The 18358-nt window shown below is 38.6% G+C and overlaps 1 protein-coding gene across 2 annotated transcripts in view; it reads left to right on the top strand.

The window, feature by feature from the left end:
- The window catches only part of GSTCD (glutathione S-transferase C-terminal domain containing), a 54955-nt gene that overhangs the window by 11099 nt on the left and 25498 nt on the right, over positions 1-18358 (top strand). The window lies entirely within an intron of this gene.

Genomic DNA, 18358 nt, shown 5'->3' with positions numbered 1-18358 from the left:
ACTCAGGATTTCCTATTGGTCAACAGTTTTTAAGACCTTGCTTTATTAAGGCAAATGTATACCTAAGAACAGAATATGTTCTAGAAGGAGCTTCACTTTGATGCAGTATGCTAAGTTGAGTTGTAGCACAGGAAGTACATAAGATATATAGATATCTTATGGCACAGTGGATACTATATAATAACACTGAATTATGTCCAGTGATATTCATTCAGTGATGGAATATTATCATTAGCAAGAGAGAATCCTCTTCTTCCTCCTTGCTCCGTGTACCCTCAAAGTCTATTTCAGGTGAGTTGGGGACCATCTGGAGTAAATTTTGTGTGTAAGAAAAGGTGACGGAGAAAAGTCCCATCATGTGAGTAGCAGCTCACGTGTTTAAGCTTAGATGGATCAGAAACTCTGTATAAACTACTGGTAAACCCATTAGCAGTTCTGTTAACCCTTCATAAATAGTGTGAATTTCCCTAAAGGGCTCTTCTTGTTTAAAGTTTATATCCTAGACAAGACCATAACTCAGCAATCAGGGAAACGTTGGCAAGTTTGTACACTTTATATAAGAGCAAGTGTTCCTCCTCCAGGTGATTTTAATTAGAGGTCAGCAAGTATAAATAATACTTTTTGTGTTTTTGCCATGGCTGATCCTAAACACTTGATTGAACAACTTTCCCAAACAAAATGAAAGTCAAGAATCATTGACTTCAGCTAAGCTCTTTGTGATCTGTAGGAAATTTTTTGTTCTCTCAGGGAGGTAAAAACATGCTGACGGTCAGCAAGTTGTGTACCACGCTCACCTCATACCTCCTGACCGGTTGTCAGAAGGACTTTGACCATGTTGGAGGCCTCTGAATTGGGTTCAGGATTGCTCTGAGAGAACATGACAAGAAGCCCTAATTATGATTTTTAGACTTTGGTTTAAAAATGATTAAAAAGAACTTTCAAGCCAGTTAAGTTTTTCTGTCAGGAGGAGAACAGTATATGGTAATTAAATGTAAAAAGGTCTTCAGGAATTTAGAGTTAAAGCAGAGATAAAGGAAATCACATCTGCTACAGTTGTTTATTGTTTCCATCTGTAGCAGTTTTAGCTATCCAAATTAAGAACTGCAAATTGGAACCAGTTCACTATCTAACAACATCAGACTTTTATCTTCATTCTTCCTTCAGACTGCAAAGTGTGATAATATAAATTCAACTTCATAAAATTTATTAGCAGATTCTGAAGAAGCAGCATTGCTTTAACACAGTACATCTTAAGTGTTTCATTATCTGTAGTTCATAATCTGTTCAAATTGGCTTTTAGACATATAAGGATTTTTCATTATTTTAATTTAAAGTTAGACTCTATATATGTACAAAGATTTAATAAAGATGATCAGCTTCAGAAAAGTAATTATTTACCTCCAGGCATTATAAAATATAAATATTTAAAATAAATATTTCTGAATGTACAAAAATATTCAGCAGCAACATACTTTTGTAAAGTAGCTGGTCATTTTTAAATACCTATCTTTAAGTGTACTAAATATAATCCCTCCTAAAAAATTTTTTTGTTAAAATAAAAGTAAAGCATTTCAAAGCATAATGTAAGCTGACAGTGTGCAAGTAAATGCTTCAGAAATACCTTTGAGTATGAGTCTGTGGAACAACAATTAGGAGGAGGAATCACAGGATTGTATATATCATACCAGGTGGGAACAAAACCTCCCCAAAGGTGTTCCAAATAATTTTTAACATGCAATGTAGAAAGTAATTCTGCTAATTATATATAATTCAGGCAATTTATTTGAAGTTAGTTTTTCTTCTGGCTACATTCACTTACTTGTTTTGGCCCTGCCCATTTTTTAAGAATGTAGTCCACTCAGAGACCAGATCTTAGTCCCAAAAAGGTTACACACCCTTTTTAGACAATATTAAAAATTCCATAAAATACACAATAGGTAGTAGCATTCAGCATATTGAGATTTCAGTTTGCTTTTCTAAAGGGAAAATTATACCAAATTGCTGTAAGTGTGAACAATTACTAGTGAAATCTCTGAAACAGCAAGGGTTTTAGTAGTCAAGAAACAAGATTTCCTTGCCAAAAATATATATAATAAATTACATATTTAAATCATGTGGGTCAGTCATTTTACACATCTTGCAGAATTTAGCTTTTTTATAGAATGAAATGTTGATTTTTTTTTCCCGGAAGACTTCAGTTTGGGGTGGCAGAATGTACTTCTAGTAGGATTCCTAGTGGTTAGCGAGGGGACGGGAAAGCTTTGTATCATCTTTATGGGCTATTAAGGATTCCGGCATTAAGTTTTGGTTGAAATGGAGGAAAAGGTATCAGAAATCCTGAATTAGTAGAATAAAATAAATAGTACCTTAGTTGAGCTACCCAGTAGCACAGCAGGTACTAGACTGTATGATGCAGATTCACATAGAACTCCCAAGGAAGCCAGTTGTTCAACCAACAGGTTTCACATCTGGTTTTAGCAAGAAGAAGCTGATAATTGTCAGCATCCTTTGTCTTCAAGTATGCAAAGAATTTCAAAAGGTGGTGATATGACATGGAACCAAGCATTGTGTCTTCTCTAACTGTACCCTTCACCTGGGACCTCTTGGAGATGAAACAACCTTAAATGATGGATGTGCTGATGTAAACTCCTTGATTAAAAGTTTAGAATCCAGTGAATCATCTGAGAACTCTAGTATTTTCCTGGGAGAAGTGACATGAAACTACCTAGTCAGAAAGTCCTTCTTCAGAATCATTGGAGCAGTTGCTACTACATATGTCTACAATTACTTCAGTAGTCATCAGTAATATATCACGTGTAGTAAACATAATGAATAAATAACACCATCAGAGGCAGCTATATCCAGAAATCAAAAGGTAAAAAGATAAACCCAAATAGGAAACAGGCATATCAGTGCTACTAGTGATATCTGACCTCAACAGATATCCTAGTGATATTTTCTCTGGGGATCTTGGATCTCTGAATTATTCACTGAAAAGGATTTCTCCAGGGGCTCATTGTACTTCCTGGATTCCTTCCCACATGGTAGTTAGTGGCAAATGGTGGAGTGAAGTTGGAGAGACCAAGCTGGAGTCTGCATGTTGTATCAATAAAATAAATAAATTCACATTATTCTTCAGCTTCAGTCTCTCCCTGCAATGTAAGATAGCTTTTCTATGCCATAGATTTGTCCATAATAGCAAACATGAATCTACTGTACCAGAGCTGCATATAAACCGTTTTTGTAATCTGTAGAACCCCTCTAATGTCTAAAAACAAATTCGCAGTGTGGTTTTGCAGCATTTTAAGGAATGCAAAAAATTCTTGTAAAATAAATTCTCATACAAGCTTAATGCAGATATAAAAACAGGAGTGGGAAGGTTCCCACCAAAAACCCGGGAGAAAACCCTCAAAAAACTGTGCATGCACACCACAGTCTCTTGGTATCACAGTCTGACCTATCCTGTCTCTCCCTGTACAGGAGGGATGAGAAACTAAAAGTGCCTTATATTTCATTCTGTACAAGTTTTTCATATTTTTGGTTTACAAGAGAGCAGAACCAAGGAACTGTATCTGTAGATGAGTTATGCATTACACATTTAAAAGATTTCCAGGGCATTCCCATGGCTCCACGTTTCCACCTCTGAAAGAGGATGTCCAGAAAGACCTCCAGACATCCTACTCAGACAATGTTGGATTTGTCATCTTTCACTCAATAGTCTAACTCTACACTACTATAAGAATTTGCCAAACTCATGTTACCATTCTTACATTTTCATCACCATGATGGATTAAATCTCTTAAAAGTGCGAAGAGGTTTTGTTTGCCTGCTTGCTTGCTTCTTTTGATATTATTTCAACAAGTTTGATAGACTCAGATAAAATGTTCCTGGAGAGATTAGTTCTGTCTTTATTTCAACTGGCAACTTGTAAAATGCAAAGTCACTTCCAAGTCTGTCTTGCACAATTTTGTGGTAGCAAGATTTCAGTTTGTTTCTGCCTAAGTTATGCGGTGGGCAGGGAGGGACGGAGAGAAAGGAAATTCTGCGGCATGTGCAAAAGTTTGTTCATATAAGACTGGATGTAGCCCAATTGGTTTAGCATATTTTATTGCCGTTATAGTGGTGGTATGTTTTAGTACGAACCTCTAACTGTAAACCAAAACTCTAGTTGGAAAGTTAAAAAAAAAAAAAAGGTCAAGAATATTTTTAGCTTTCCTATAAACCCATCCTGTCCCAAAGTGCATTATCTTCTATAAAATAAATTAAGTTTGTTTCAGTTGTCTCCAAGAATTGGGCAGGAAGTAATATTCAGAAGCTTAGTGCGCACATACACACAACTAAAATGACTTAGTTATCTTCTGTCATACATATGATTATTTTTAAAATTTGGCAACAACTTAATGATTTTAAGAAATCGTTCATACATGTCCCAAGAAAACTGGTAATTAAACTCTGGTGGAAAAATGGTTTAAATTGTATTTTCTTGTATACAAAAGTCTGAATTATAGTAATATACACAAAAATAGTTCTTTCAGGTGAGAGATACATTACATTAGTAACAAGAAATATTTGTTCCAGCATTTTGTTTTTGAACATTAGAAACAATTCATTAACGCATGTGTTTCCTTGGAAAAAATTAGTTGCAAACTTCATTTGATACAAACCAATTTCATGCCAGTATTTATGACAAGGACTATGTGCATAAAACACCTTTTCATATACAGTATATATATATATATATATATATATATATATATATATATATATATATATATATATATATTATTGCTTTTTTAGGCTCTGCTTCTGCTACAATCTATTTGATATGTAAACAAATGAATATAGATAATAAAGCACATTTATTTTTAAAGCCATAGTATTCTTTAGACACTGATGATTCCTATTTTCTTCACATAAATAATTATTAATCATAATTTATGAGCTCTGTATTTTGAACATCAAATATTATTATCTCTGAGTAGCATAACTATTGATGAGAATTCTAGGAGTTGAAATCACGCAGGCCATGAAGTTAGGGAAGGCTGATTAGCCCTACTTATTAAAGTCAGTTGCCCTAATTTATTTTCAAGTATAACCGAGACAAGATTTAAATATGCATATTTAAGTTGAAATAATAATAGCTCAAATCTTCTATTTCATGGCTGGGAAATTACTTGATGTGCATGACTGTAATAAGATTATTGCTCTTCAGTCAGACCAAACGTTTACTGCTCTGTCTTACATAGTGACTAGTCACAATTTTAGGGATCACTAATATCACTGTTTTCCAGTAGTGAATTCTTCCAATTATATTATTCATTTATTATTTCAAGTTGTATGGCTTCTCATTGCAAATTCATGACTCTGCATGGTTAACAACAGTTGAAAATTATTCAAAAACATGTAACAATAAAAAACGGCATACAATACATACAATCAGCAGTCGAGATAAACGAACCAACAAATTAACACAACCACTGCATGGGCTCTGCCATATAATATACACTTTATGAGTAAAATATGTCAGAGTAGTTTCAAACCTTAATAAGGATCCAAACAAAATGATGTACTCTGAGTAGATAATTAATCTACCTCATTCATGGATTGTTCTTTTCCATTTCTATCTGAAATATTTGAAATTCAATACTAGTCTTCTGTTCACCTCTCGTCCAGAACTATTTCATATGACAAAGTGAATACAAATGACAATTCATTGCCAGGACTTTATAAAGCTGGTTTGTAAGGTCAAGACATGTTATGGTAACTCATGGTAGCCCACCGACCAGGCTTTTTTTCCCTGGTCTGTAAGTTAGAACATAATTGTTCATCAATTAGTCTCACTCTGACATAGAGAATCAAGATGTTATCAAGCATTCTTCCCTGTATTTGACAGCTTGGAGGATCCAATCTCCTGCATTTTCGTAAATGACATCTTGGTAATTATGATGGAAACTAAAGCAAACGTAAATCCACTGACAATGCCAACTGGAGGTTTTTCACAGACTTTGTGTGAAGCAAAAGACATCCTCTCATGATTCTCAGGGACTAAAGTTTTTATCCATTTCAATTTATCTTTTAGCAATTACTATATTTCATGCTCCAGTAGAGCATTACTCTGTGCTTTCTCATCCCTTTTCCACAGCACTTTTTTAAAAGGTTTACAAAATCTCTACCTTGTACCCAGTTCCTCCAGCATGGAGCTTATTAGACTTTTATCTGTTTTCACAAAGGTTAGCTTTTTACTAGTAATTGCCTTTCCTCATAATGCTTTGTGGATTAAAAGCAGACCCTACATATTTTTATAGGGGAAAAGTGGTCTTGAGTCTTAAGTATTAACTTTCTGCAAAAAGTTGTTTCCAACTCAGGACATTTATTTTTGGGTCTGCCCTTTGACTTCATCTCTAGAGTCATAATTTGGATGTCTACCACACTAGTGTTTTATGTGAGCAGTTCGTTGACTTACAAATCTTTGCATCTTTTTGTTTGTCTTGGCATGCCTAAGAAAGGCCTATCAATTTTATCACAACATATAATATATTGGATGAATTAAGTATTTGCAGTGTCTTCTATTATCCACCCTTCTGCTGCTGAAACAATTGTGGGTCTCCTCTGCTAGGTATGTCATTACATCTATTGCAGCTCTTTGAGGTATTTTGTTACCTAACATCTTGAAAGCTGCTATTTGGGGTCAGCCCTCATCCTTTGTTAAACATTATCAGCTGGGCACAGGAGCCTGATGGATGCTGCATTTAGGCTGATTGCTGTTTTGTTGTTATTAAGGTCTCATTGAGGTAAGGTAACAGCAGTTCCTCAGAACATATGCACTGGAGAGGCATGTATCTGGTTCTGCCAAATGCAGTTCAGCTTTATAACTTTCAAATACAGCTACGCAGGTGCAGGATAATTCTTAACATGTGAATACCCAGCTGAACACTTGATGAATCCCAATTATAGCTGAGCAATATGTTCATGTCTACTACTCTTAAGCATAACAGTATCTCTTGGCATATTGTCTGCATAGAATTCACATAACTTCCTGCTGTTTTTTTTTTTATTTATAAGCACAGCAGCAAATGTTAAAACAGTAACATGTCATAATTGGCAAGCCTGATTCTGTCTTTCATATTAGCTATTCAAATGTAAACAGGTTTAAATGCTACGATGCTTTAAAATAGCATGAAATAGAAACCTAAGTAGACGGTTTTTCTTTAGTTTCCAAAACTGCCTTTAAGCTTCTCAAACGGAAAAAATAGCTTCAAGGAATGGATTTATTATTTAGAAATGGCATTAGGGAAAGCATTAAAATGTCTCTGTTGTTGTGCTTCTGATGTGAAATAGGTCTACAGACCAAATCAGTGGGATTGTCAGCATCTTGTCAAGCTTAGACTATAAAAAGATTTAACAAATACCAAACTTTGTTCTTTATTTTAGTATGTAAGTTGAATATTAAAATATACCAGATAGCCCAAACTTCTAAAATTGTTACTTCCTTTTGTAGTTCATCTTGTCCTAATATCTAAAAGAACAGAATTTACTGTTAGGTTTAGATCCTGACAGTTACATTTAGCAATCCTATCTACATTAGTGCTTTGAAAAGTAGCTAGAAACAGATTAAACCTTTTTCAAAAGCCTCCACAGTCCAGACGTAACACAGGAAGTAGATATAGCATGCATATAATTAAAATAACATTTTGTGTAATTTTTTTAATTGGTGCTTACAAAGAATGGATATCTGCTTATGCATATTTGTAAGATACATAGGGATCTTACAGTAATAAATTATTGTTTCCATTGATAGGAACAAAACCAAGTTTTCCAATATATAAGGTAAGGTGCCGTTACTTTATAAGGTAAAGGTAAAGGTAAAGGTTTCCCTTGACGTAAAGTCCAGTCGTGTCCGACTCTAGGGGGCAGTGCTCATCTCCGTTTCTAAGCCTTGGAGCCGGCGTTGTCATAGACACTTCCGGGTCATGTGGCCAGCATGACGACTCAGAACGCCGTTACCTTCCCGCCGAAGTGGTACCTATTGATCTACTCACATTTGCATGTTTTCGAACTGCTAGGTGAGCAGGAGCTGGGACAAGCAACGGGAGCTCACCCTGCCGTGCGGTTTCGAACTGCCGACCTTCCGATCGGCAGCTCAGCGGTTTAACCTGCAGCGCCACTTTATAGGCCAGATTAAAAACAGAAATATTATTCTATTACATCTATTACATCCTTGCAGATAAGTAAATTAAACAACACCCCCTCCCCCGCAGTCCAAACTCATAACAACCATTAGCAAAATGCAGTACAATTGTCACTGACAAAATTGATCCTAAAGATGATTATTGGTGTTATAGGCCATATAGTTGTTTGGTATTACAAGTCAAGTCTACTTAAGCCACAGAACTGTAGGTCATTCACAGTAATTTCTACTGCTGAAGTCTAGCTCAGCTATTGTTTCTAAACTGTATGGAATATACCCAACTGAAATCTACACATTTGGGTCCTCTTGGGGAGCAGCCATTACCAGTAATTGTCACTAATTCTGTTCATGCCATAAATACTTTTGCATGCACTGAGAATGTTCTTGGCTCAGATTTCATACTACACTTCAGAGACAGCCTCCTGGGTTTGGGAAGAGGTGTGTGTGCGCAACTTGCCTTGGATATTGTGCTGCAGTCTAGAGGCATACCACTTTGTCATGTTTTCTGTAAATCTGTCTGAACGTTACTGTAATGGTTGCCTATTCTAAAACACCATCAGACTCATGAGTATGAATTCAAAGATATCTGATTTATTAAAGAATAGTATGCAGGATCACAGAGAAAGCTGAGAATGATGAAAGCGCGCCAAATTCAAACTAAAAACCCTCGGTGCAAATGAAATCCTCCCCCCATAGAATCTTCTCAAGTTCACAATCCCAGGTGCTCCTAACAGTTTCTGATGGTCTGCGGGAAAAGTCCTTGAGCAGAGAAGATAACCCAAACACATTCCATTGTACTGATTTCACATACAGAGCTTGGTACAAGGTCTCACAGCAGCTCCCTCCCAAACAGAAATGTGCGTCAGCGCCATGGCATGTGAAACGTTACGATGTATAAACTACATCGAATCAGTGAACATGACATACTGCCCCCCCAAAATGAAGAATACATTAAGCAGCAGGCTTCAAAGGATAAGCAAAGTGGAAATGGTTAACTAAATGAGGAGCGTTAACATGGTGGGCAGACACCCATTCAGGATGAGGAAAGTGTTTCCATCGGACCAGGTACTGCAGGGTGCCTCGAAGCTTGCAAGAATCAATGATGTCCTTGACTTCAAACTGTTGTTGGCCATCAGTCATAACTGGAGCAGGAGGAGGAGGTTGAGGGTGCCAACGCAGCGAGTGGTGCACAGGCTTAAGCAAGCTGCAATGGAAAACAGGGTGCAAGCGCTTCAAATTGTGAGGCAGGTCCAATTTAACAGTAACTGGATTGACAATATGAACAACAGGAAAAGGACCAATGAATATGGGAGCAAGTTTTTTAGAGGGTTGAGGTGATTTGATAAACTTAGTAGATAGATACACCTGATCCCCAACTTTGAAGTCGTGTTGTAAAGAATGCTAATCAGCTTGAGACTTGTAAGCAGCCTGGGCATCAGCCAAAGCTTGTTGAATTACTGGCCAGGAATCAGACAGTTTAACAGCCCAGTCAGATGCAGAACATGTTTGGGAAGGGGGCTGTGGCAGTTCAGGGATGGGAACAAAGTTGTGACCAGAAACCACACGAAAAGGGGTTTGTCCAGTACTTTGATGCACAGCATTGTTGTAAGCAACTTCAGCAAAAGGTAACAACTCCACCCAATCATCTTGATGGTAGTTAATGTATGCTCTAAGAAACTGTTCAAGAGTGGAATTTACAATTTCAGTAGAACTGTCAGTCTGAGGATGGGACGATGTGGACAGTGCTTGTTTAGTGCCAATCAATTTTAAAAATGATTTCCAAAATTGGGAAGTAAACTGTGTGCCGCGGTCAGAAATTAAATGGGAGGGGCTACCGTGGAGGCGGTAGATGTGGAGAAATAGGCGCGCTAATTGTGGGGCTGATGGGATGGATGCACATGGAATGAAATGAGCATGTTTAGAGAAAAAATCCTTTACAACCCAAATGACAGTTTTCTTCTGACTGGGAGGTAGGTCCACAATGAAATCCATAGATAGGGACGGGCTGGCCACTGGCTGTAGAAGCCCCTGTGGTTTTCCCCCTTTTTGTTTTGACATGGCACAAACAGGACAGGAAGCAACATAGACTTTACATCACGTCTTAAGGTTAGCCACCAAAATTGACAGCGAACCAAATGCAAGGTTTTGACAAAACCAAAGTGTCCAGCAAGTTTATCATCATGGGAATGCTGCAAAACATCAGCTCTTAAAGTTTCAGGCACATAAAGGCAGTGTTCCACCCACACCAGACCGTTTTCAGAAGAAACATTGTCTCTATTAGCTAGCAACCAAGTGTCAGATTTCAGTGCCTGGAGAAAGTCCTTCTGTAACTGACAAGGAACTTGCACTTTCCGCTTCCCAGACTGGGCTGGGGGCGGGGTTGCCTGCGCACGGGTCTGGCTCCGAGTGACAGCAACCAAGCCCAGTTGGGGTTCAGTGAGAACAGTCCCAATCACATCTGCCACCTGGTCACGGTCCTGAGGTAACCGTGACAAAGCATCGGCCAGAAAGTTTTTCTTTCCCTGGATAAATTTTAACTGGAAGTTAAAGCGACTGAAAAACTGAGCCCAGTGAATCTGTTTAGGGCTGAGACGTTGTGGGGTGCGGAGGGCTTCCAAATTCCTGTGATCAGTCCAAACCTCAAAAGGACATTTAGCGCTTTCAAGGAGATGGCGCCAGGTTTCTAAAGCTGCTTTTACAGCAAACACCTCCTTTTCTGAAACATGCCAACGGCGTTCTGTTTCAGAAAATTTCCTGGATAGATAAGCGCAGGGTTTTAAGTGATTTTCTGAATCCCTTTGTAACAAAATAGCCCCAATAGAGGAGTCAGAAGCATCAACTTGGACCACAAAGGGACGTTCAGGATCAGGGTGCTGTAGAATAGGCTCAGCAGTGAAAAGGGTTTTTAATTTCTCAATGCTGCCTGGCATTCAGGCGTCCAATTCAGCACTGCCCCGGGGTTTTTTACTTTGCGTGTTTCCCCCAAGCCCTTGGTACGGAGTAAATCAGTGAGGGGCAAAGCAATCTCAGCGAACCCCTGGATAAATTGCCGGCAGTAATTACTGAACCCTAGGAAACTTTGTAATTGCCTCCGGGTGCGGGGACGTTCCCAACTTAGAATCACCTGAATTTTTGCAGGGTCCATTTCTATACCCCGGTCAGACACTTGATAGCCCAGATAGTCAAGTTGGGTGTTGTGAAATTCACATTTCGAAAGTTTGGCATAGAGTTTGGCATCTCTAAGCTTGCGTAGCACCTGTCTGAGGAGGTGTTTGTGTTCCTCCTCGGTTTCAGTGTAAATGAGAACATCATCTAAGTAAACCAGGACCCCTTTAAACAAATGAGCATGTAAAACTTCATTAATCAACTGCATGAAGACCCCAGGTGCCCCTGCTAATCCAAAAGGAAGGACTTTGTACTGAAATGAACCCAGTGGGCAATTAAAAGCAGTTTTCCACTCATCCCCAGCTATTATGCGAATGTGGAAATAGGCTTCGTGAAGATCGAGCTTGGAGAAAATCTTGCCCTTTGACAAATGAGCTAACATGTCCTTCATGAGGGGCAGAGGGTACTTGTTGACAATAGAGATGGAATTTAACCCTCGATAGTTCATACAGAGTCAGAGCGTGCCATCTTTCTTTTCCCGGAATAACAAAGGAGCCCCAACTGGGGAATTAGCAGGTTCAATAAACCCCCTTGACAGATTTTTGTCAATGAATTCCCGTAATGCCTCGAGCTCCTTCTGAGTCATCAGATAGATTTTTGGCTTGGGCAATTGAGCATTGGGGACCGACTCTATTGCACAGTCAGTTTTCCGGTGTGTGTGGGGGGGTAACTGATCTGCTTCCATCTCCCCAAATATGTCTGCAAATTCTTGGTATTGAACAGGCAAGCCTTCTAAATGTGCCAAGTCAGGGTGGGGCGTGACGATCGCTGCCCTTCCAACCCCCACACGTGCAACTATCTCCGCTGTAGGAGCTTGGTAAAATCCATCTGCAAAAGTCACAGTTCTCTGCTCCCAGTTTATATAGGGGCTTCGATAGGTCAACCAGGGGATCCCCAGGATTACCAAGGGATTGCCAACAGGTGCTACAATGAATTTCAAAGTCTCACGGCAGCTGCCCATTTGCATTGCCACAGTTCCAGTGAAATGGGTTGTGCCCCCCCCCCCGCTGTTGAACCATCCAACTGTGTGAAGATCAAAGGATGCTAGAGGGGGAAACTAGGCAGTTCCAAAGCAGCAACCAGCTCAGGGTGAATTAAACACCTGGAACACCCAGAGTCAACTAAAGCCCATACCCCTGTAGTTTTTGTGCGGGAACCCAATTTCACTTTTACTGCTAAAGTGGGACAGTCAGCACTCACCATAGCATCTTCACGCCCATCCTCCTCCACCTGCCCGCAGGCGCTCTTCATGGCAGGTGGCTGGCGTTTCCCGCCAGCTCTTAGAGTCGTCTTCAGCCTCTCCTGAGAAGTAGATTACTTCTTCAGCGTCAGCTGTCCCTTTGGCTGCTGTCAGTCGCCGCGAGGGGGGGGGTGATTTGGCCAGCGGCTTCCCCGCTTGATCTCCAGCCTTGGCTTTTGGGCAATCAGCTGCTTGATGGCCCTCCTTTCTGCATCGGAGACACTGATCCCTCATGTAGCACCGATCTCTCCCCTCATCCCAGGCTCTATAGCTTGGCCGGGCAGCAGTCGCAGCACTTCGGGGTCCTCTCATGGTGGCGGGTGGTTTTTCAGGTTTTCTAGTTTGCATGAAGGTATGCTGAGTGTGCTCGGCCTTTCCTGCCAGACAGATCCAGTCGTACAATGACTCGGGGTCGTCTCTACACAACGCCTAATGCAGGACATCCCGGTTGAGTCCCTCTTTAAAATGCTCTATTAGAGTTGACTTAGACCAGTCAGTGATTTTCCCAGCCAGAGCTTTAAACTCTAGGGCGTAATCAGCTACTGACATTTGGCCCTAGGTAAGATCCTTCAGCACCTTCTTAGCTCTTGCCTTGGCCAGAGGATCTTCAAAATGCAGCTTTAACGCCCACATGAAATCATCGAAATAATCAAGTGCAGGGGAGTCAGCATCACTTAATTGAACATACCAGTCAGCCGCTCGACCCTTCAACTTGGTGGCAATGGAAGTTATTTTAGCCGCTTTGGAAGGGAAGCATGCCCCAAACTGCCTCATATAACTTTTAGCATTAGTTAAAAAGAAAGATAACTTTGTTGGATCCCCATCAAATTTGACAGAAAAGTTTCTCACTCCGCCTCCAGTTGGAGTGGAACCAGCCAGCGTTTGAGTGGTTGGGCCCCAGATTACAGTAGCTTTCCCTTTTCGGGGTGGGGATACTGATGGCCGGGCTCTGCGGGGTGGAGATTCACCCCGGAGCCGGCCCCGCTCCGCCAGCGGTCTGGATGGGAGGATGGGGGATGGTTGCAGGAAGCTGGGATCTCCTCCGTGCCTCCCCTGCCCCTCCAGTGACAAAGACAGGTTTTTCAACATGTACTCCATCAATTCTATTTTGGCTTCCACCACTCTTAGTCTCTCGGGTTCAAGAGTCCCCTCTCCTTTGCGTGCCCAGTTTCCTCTCACTTGACACCGTAGTAGATTTTTTGTCTGGGGTTAGCGGGAACCGATACTTCCAGGATGTCCCCGACATCCCTGGTTGGGGTTCCCCCACCTCATCCAAGATGATCAACTCTGCGAGCAATTCGCTGGGTGCCAGTTGCTTTGGCTCTTCCCTGGCTCTTCCCCGTTGTCAGATTCCTCTGCATCAGAATTGGAATTCGATCCATCCCTTGACAGGTCTCAGGATTCTGAAGGTTCTGTGGTGAGATTTTAAATGCCACTCTTGAACAGTTTCTTAGAGCATACATTAACTAACTTAAGGTCTCACAGCAGCTCCCTCCCAAACAGAACCGCGTGTCAGCACCATGGCATGTGAAACATTACGATGTATAAACTACATTGAATCAGTGAACATGACAGTTACAACATTTATTTAACTGTTCCTGATAAAATGTAATTGCCACTTTGAAATATAAGTAATGAATATATACAGTATACTACATTCTTTTGAAATATTCTATTTCCAACCTTATGAATAGTGAAAATCAGAACTTTTTAACTATTACAATAGCCATTCCACATGTTAATTGCTTCATAAGTCTAGATCATAATATTGTAACTCAGCATAACCCTGGGTGCATATGAAGTAGATACTTTCTACGAAAGTATGTTCTGTATTCGCACACACAGACACAAACATCTTCAAAATGGCATTAAAGCTTTCTATTATTGTGGTAAATTATTTCTCTAGAACTGAATGTCTTCTTGAAAAGAGGCATCAATCAACTATTTTGATTAACGTTAATCTTGGTTTTTTGTGTGTCTGCTAGAATCAGCTGTTTATATCTGGCCAAAGTTCATCCTGAAATATAATCTTTCCTTGTGACAGTTGGATTTGGAAAAACATTACATCATTTTCAGTGAGTAATAGGGATTGTAGAGGTCGTGTTCTTCACCCAATTATTTTGTCGTACACTGTTAAGCACTTTTTGAGTTCAAATGGTGCTCAATGTAAAATGAACCCCCAAAGATGAACGAGTTCTTTTCCCCAGAGTTTGAAAATGCTTTTTAACTGCCTAACCAAAGATGATTAGCCGCAATGGCTAGTAATTCCCTCAGTTCTCAGATGATCCATTGGTGGTTCTCTCTTGTCTCTTTAATTCCAGTTCTACAGCGAGAAGGAGGAATGAGCAACCGGAACATTGGACAGTTGGGGAAGGGGTGTCATTTGTGAAACTCTTTACAAAGGTTTCACTGTTTTCTATTATTTATAACTATAAATAATAATCTATAACTACCTGTAGATATTCTGTAATCTATAACTATCTAAATTAGGATTGTTGCCTAAAACATTTATTCATTTACTCTATGGTGGGTATAGCAAACCAGAAAAAGTGAATATTTTAGTCTTTGGTCTCTTGGTCATCACATCTAACTTCTTTTTATTACAGGCTATAAACTTGGAGTTCAGAATTGGGTTGATGTCCAAACTCGCATTTGTAAGGAAAAATCTTAATTTTCCATCCACATCTTGATCTTTTTTTCCAAAGCCAATAAAAGGTTTTACAACTGGTTTGGCATTTTATCTTCAGAATGAATCAAGCCCACCCGGAAAATGCAAGGCTTCTAGTTAATTAAAAAAAACACCACAGTTTGCTATGGTGGGAGTACCTATAAATCACTTTATTCTAAACTTGGAATCTCAAGAACTTGCTCTGATTTTTGTCTTTATTTTTATGGAATTAACTGAGCTTGATATTTGTAGGTGAATCACTTATCATATTTCAGAATTTGATTTTTGGGACTACATTACCCTTAAGTATACTTCTCTTATGCCAAGAGAACAATTATTTGGGAATTATGAAGCAATTAGCTTCTTAAAAATGTTTTAATCCATATTAATTCTGTGTAAGAACACTTCAGAATCTTGTTATCTCTGTGCAAGTTTTAGCTTAAAAACAAATAGTTTATTTGCACTTTATATTACAAAAGAGTATGAGAACTTGTATTTATGAAGTTATAAATAAATTGTATATCAAAAATGCAGTCATTTTAAATTTTAAAAGATTTAGCCATTCTATTCTTTTTGCCCATGAGTTAATTTGACACTGATGATTATACTAAAATGTGGTGGGTCCTACCAACACACTACAAGACAAACCAACTTTGTAGTGTCTGTCACATAGTGATTTTGAACAAGCACATCACTCAGATTCTCTTTCCATTGAGCAATGATGCCAGAACAAACTCTGTGAATGCAGTGTCAGCTTTCTTCTTATTTAAACTAATTTGCCACAGCCAAAAAAGAAGATTATTGTACACATCCTTTCATCTCCTTTTTCCCTGATGAAATATTCATTTAATCCAGAAACTAATTAATGTTGTTTTTCTGTAGCCCCTTCTGTTGTATCAGAGGCTGCACCATACTGCATGAAACCTTTTCTCTGGGTCCAGTTTCACATTACATTATCACACCACACTGTATTCAACTTTTTCAATGCAGACTTATAAAAAAAAGGATATCTTTTTAGTCCCTGTATGTGTGTATGATGCATGATGCATGATGCATAAATCAAATAAGAAATATCTGTTGTTTGTGATGGGACTTTGCAGGAACTTCATTTCCTCCCTCCATTGCACACAAACATATTATTCTTTTTGCTACCTTACTATTACTCCTAGGTTTCAAGCCAAGACTTTCATATATGATCAGAAGAAATAAACATTAAATACGTCATAATTATAATGGGTGGACCTATGTAGCACGTAGTTCTGAATCTTCGTCCAAATTATTTGTTATCTCATTGATAGCTTAAAGTGACAAGATCCAAGAATTAAGAAATATTGCTTAGAAATATAAAGAATAAGAGATACAAAAAAGGGAAACAGAAAACAATTTGAAAGAAAAACTTAGCCACTTTTATAATCAGAACTTCAGATATTTTAAATGGAAAGTAAGTTTATTTCTCTTTGAACTTTTAAAATGAAAGCATTAGATTTAATAATTCAAATTAAAATTAGCAGTTTGTTTTGTATGCATTTGCTTTATCAGATGTTGTAGAAACGTTTCTTGAGAAGTTAATAAATTATGTACTGAAGGGAGAAAGTTCATTAAAGTGTCCCTTCAGTGAAGTTTCTCACTGATTGTTATTTTATTTTATTTTATTTATTAAATTTATCCACTGCCCAATCTCGTTCAATGACGACATATTTATTTTCATATAGATAGTTTTGCTTTTATTTAAATTTGTTTCTCAGATTCAAACTAAGGCTTATGAAAGAAACCTACTCAGCACATTGAAAAGAAAGAATCATTTTCTGACTCTGAGGGACACCGCTTCTGTGACATTTTCTTGGCAGACTATAGAGCTGGGTGGTTTGCCATTGCCTTCCCCAGTTATAATTACCTTTCCCCCAGCAAGCTGGGTACTCATTTTACCGACCTCGGATGGATGGAAGGCTGAGTCAACCTGAGCCAGCTACCCGAGAATCCAGCTTCCACTGGGATCGAACTCGGGTCATGGGGAGAGTTTCGGTTGCAGTACTGCTGCCTGCCACTCTGCCACACAAGGCTCAGTACATTTTATTTTATTTTTATTTGTTAGATTTGCTATATCCTTCTCTTTCTTAATACGTCAAGGCATTTTTAATAGCTATTGGGCCTTTCCAAGAAATAATTGAAAAAGCTGTGTAGGAAAAGGTGATTTTTCTCATGCTTGAGATGATAAAAACATTTAACAGAATTTGCCTTAATAGAAAACAATTTAGCTAGTAGAGCTAAAGGAAACAACATGAGTTAAGATCAACAATTAAACACTTTGTAATAATATTCTGTTCTGAATTACATTTTAAATGAACTTTTCAAACATGACTTGCCTCTCCTGGTCCCCCTTCCATACCATACAGAGAGCAGGCTAAGGGATATTTCCCAAATTGTTTTACTACAGTCACAGCATATAGTTAACTCAGAGATGTTTGCTGTTGTTCTTGCATGTCAAGTTAAAGCAGAAGTAATTACAGAAAAAGAAAAATGTTTATCTTAGTGCACAAATTATTCTTTTAATATGCAAATCTGGTTTTTATTCCTATGTTATAAATTACTGTTCCTGTTTATGGTCATTGTCTAAATTGCTCTAGGTTTGTGGAGGAAAATTCGGCATTTCACAAAGATCTAAACATTAACTATGGCTGTGTTTTGCAATAAGTTATAGCCATTTGAAGAACACCACCAAACATGGTATAAAGGTTAGGTTTTTCATAAAGCTTGTTGGGGAGGAAGAAAACCTACTGAGGTTGCTATGGGAGTGGGTTTTTCTTTTTCTTTTTTCTATTGTTGTTGCGATTGTTTTTAACTGATTGTGGTATTTCGTGAGATTTGTATTTTGTAGGGATTTAAAAGCTGTTTTTATACTACACATATTGATTCTGCTGCCTCAAGATAATGCATTTTGAAAATAAATAGATTTCCGTCATATTCTATAATATGTTTACTACTATGCTACTATGACAATGACAAGCATCTGAAATAGATAGCTTGGAAGGACCCAAGGAAATCCTTTCTGTCTTTTCTGAGGATCTTTTTGTAAGCCATTCCTGTTCAGTAGTGCTGT

The sequence above is a fragment of the Candoia aspera genome, chromosome 8 (assembly GCF_035149785.1).
Source record: "Candoia aspera isolate rCanAsp1 chromosome 8, rCanAsp1.hap2, whole genome shotgun sequence".
In the NCBI taxonomy this organism is placed as follows: Eukaryota; Metazoa; Chordata; class Lepidosauria; order Squamata; family Boidae; genus Candoia; species Candoia aspera.
This window is presented reverse-complemented; position numbering and strand designations above follow the sequence as displayed.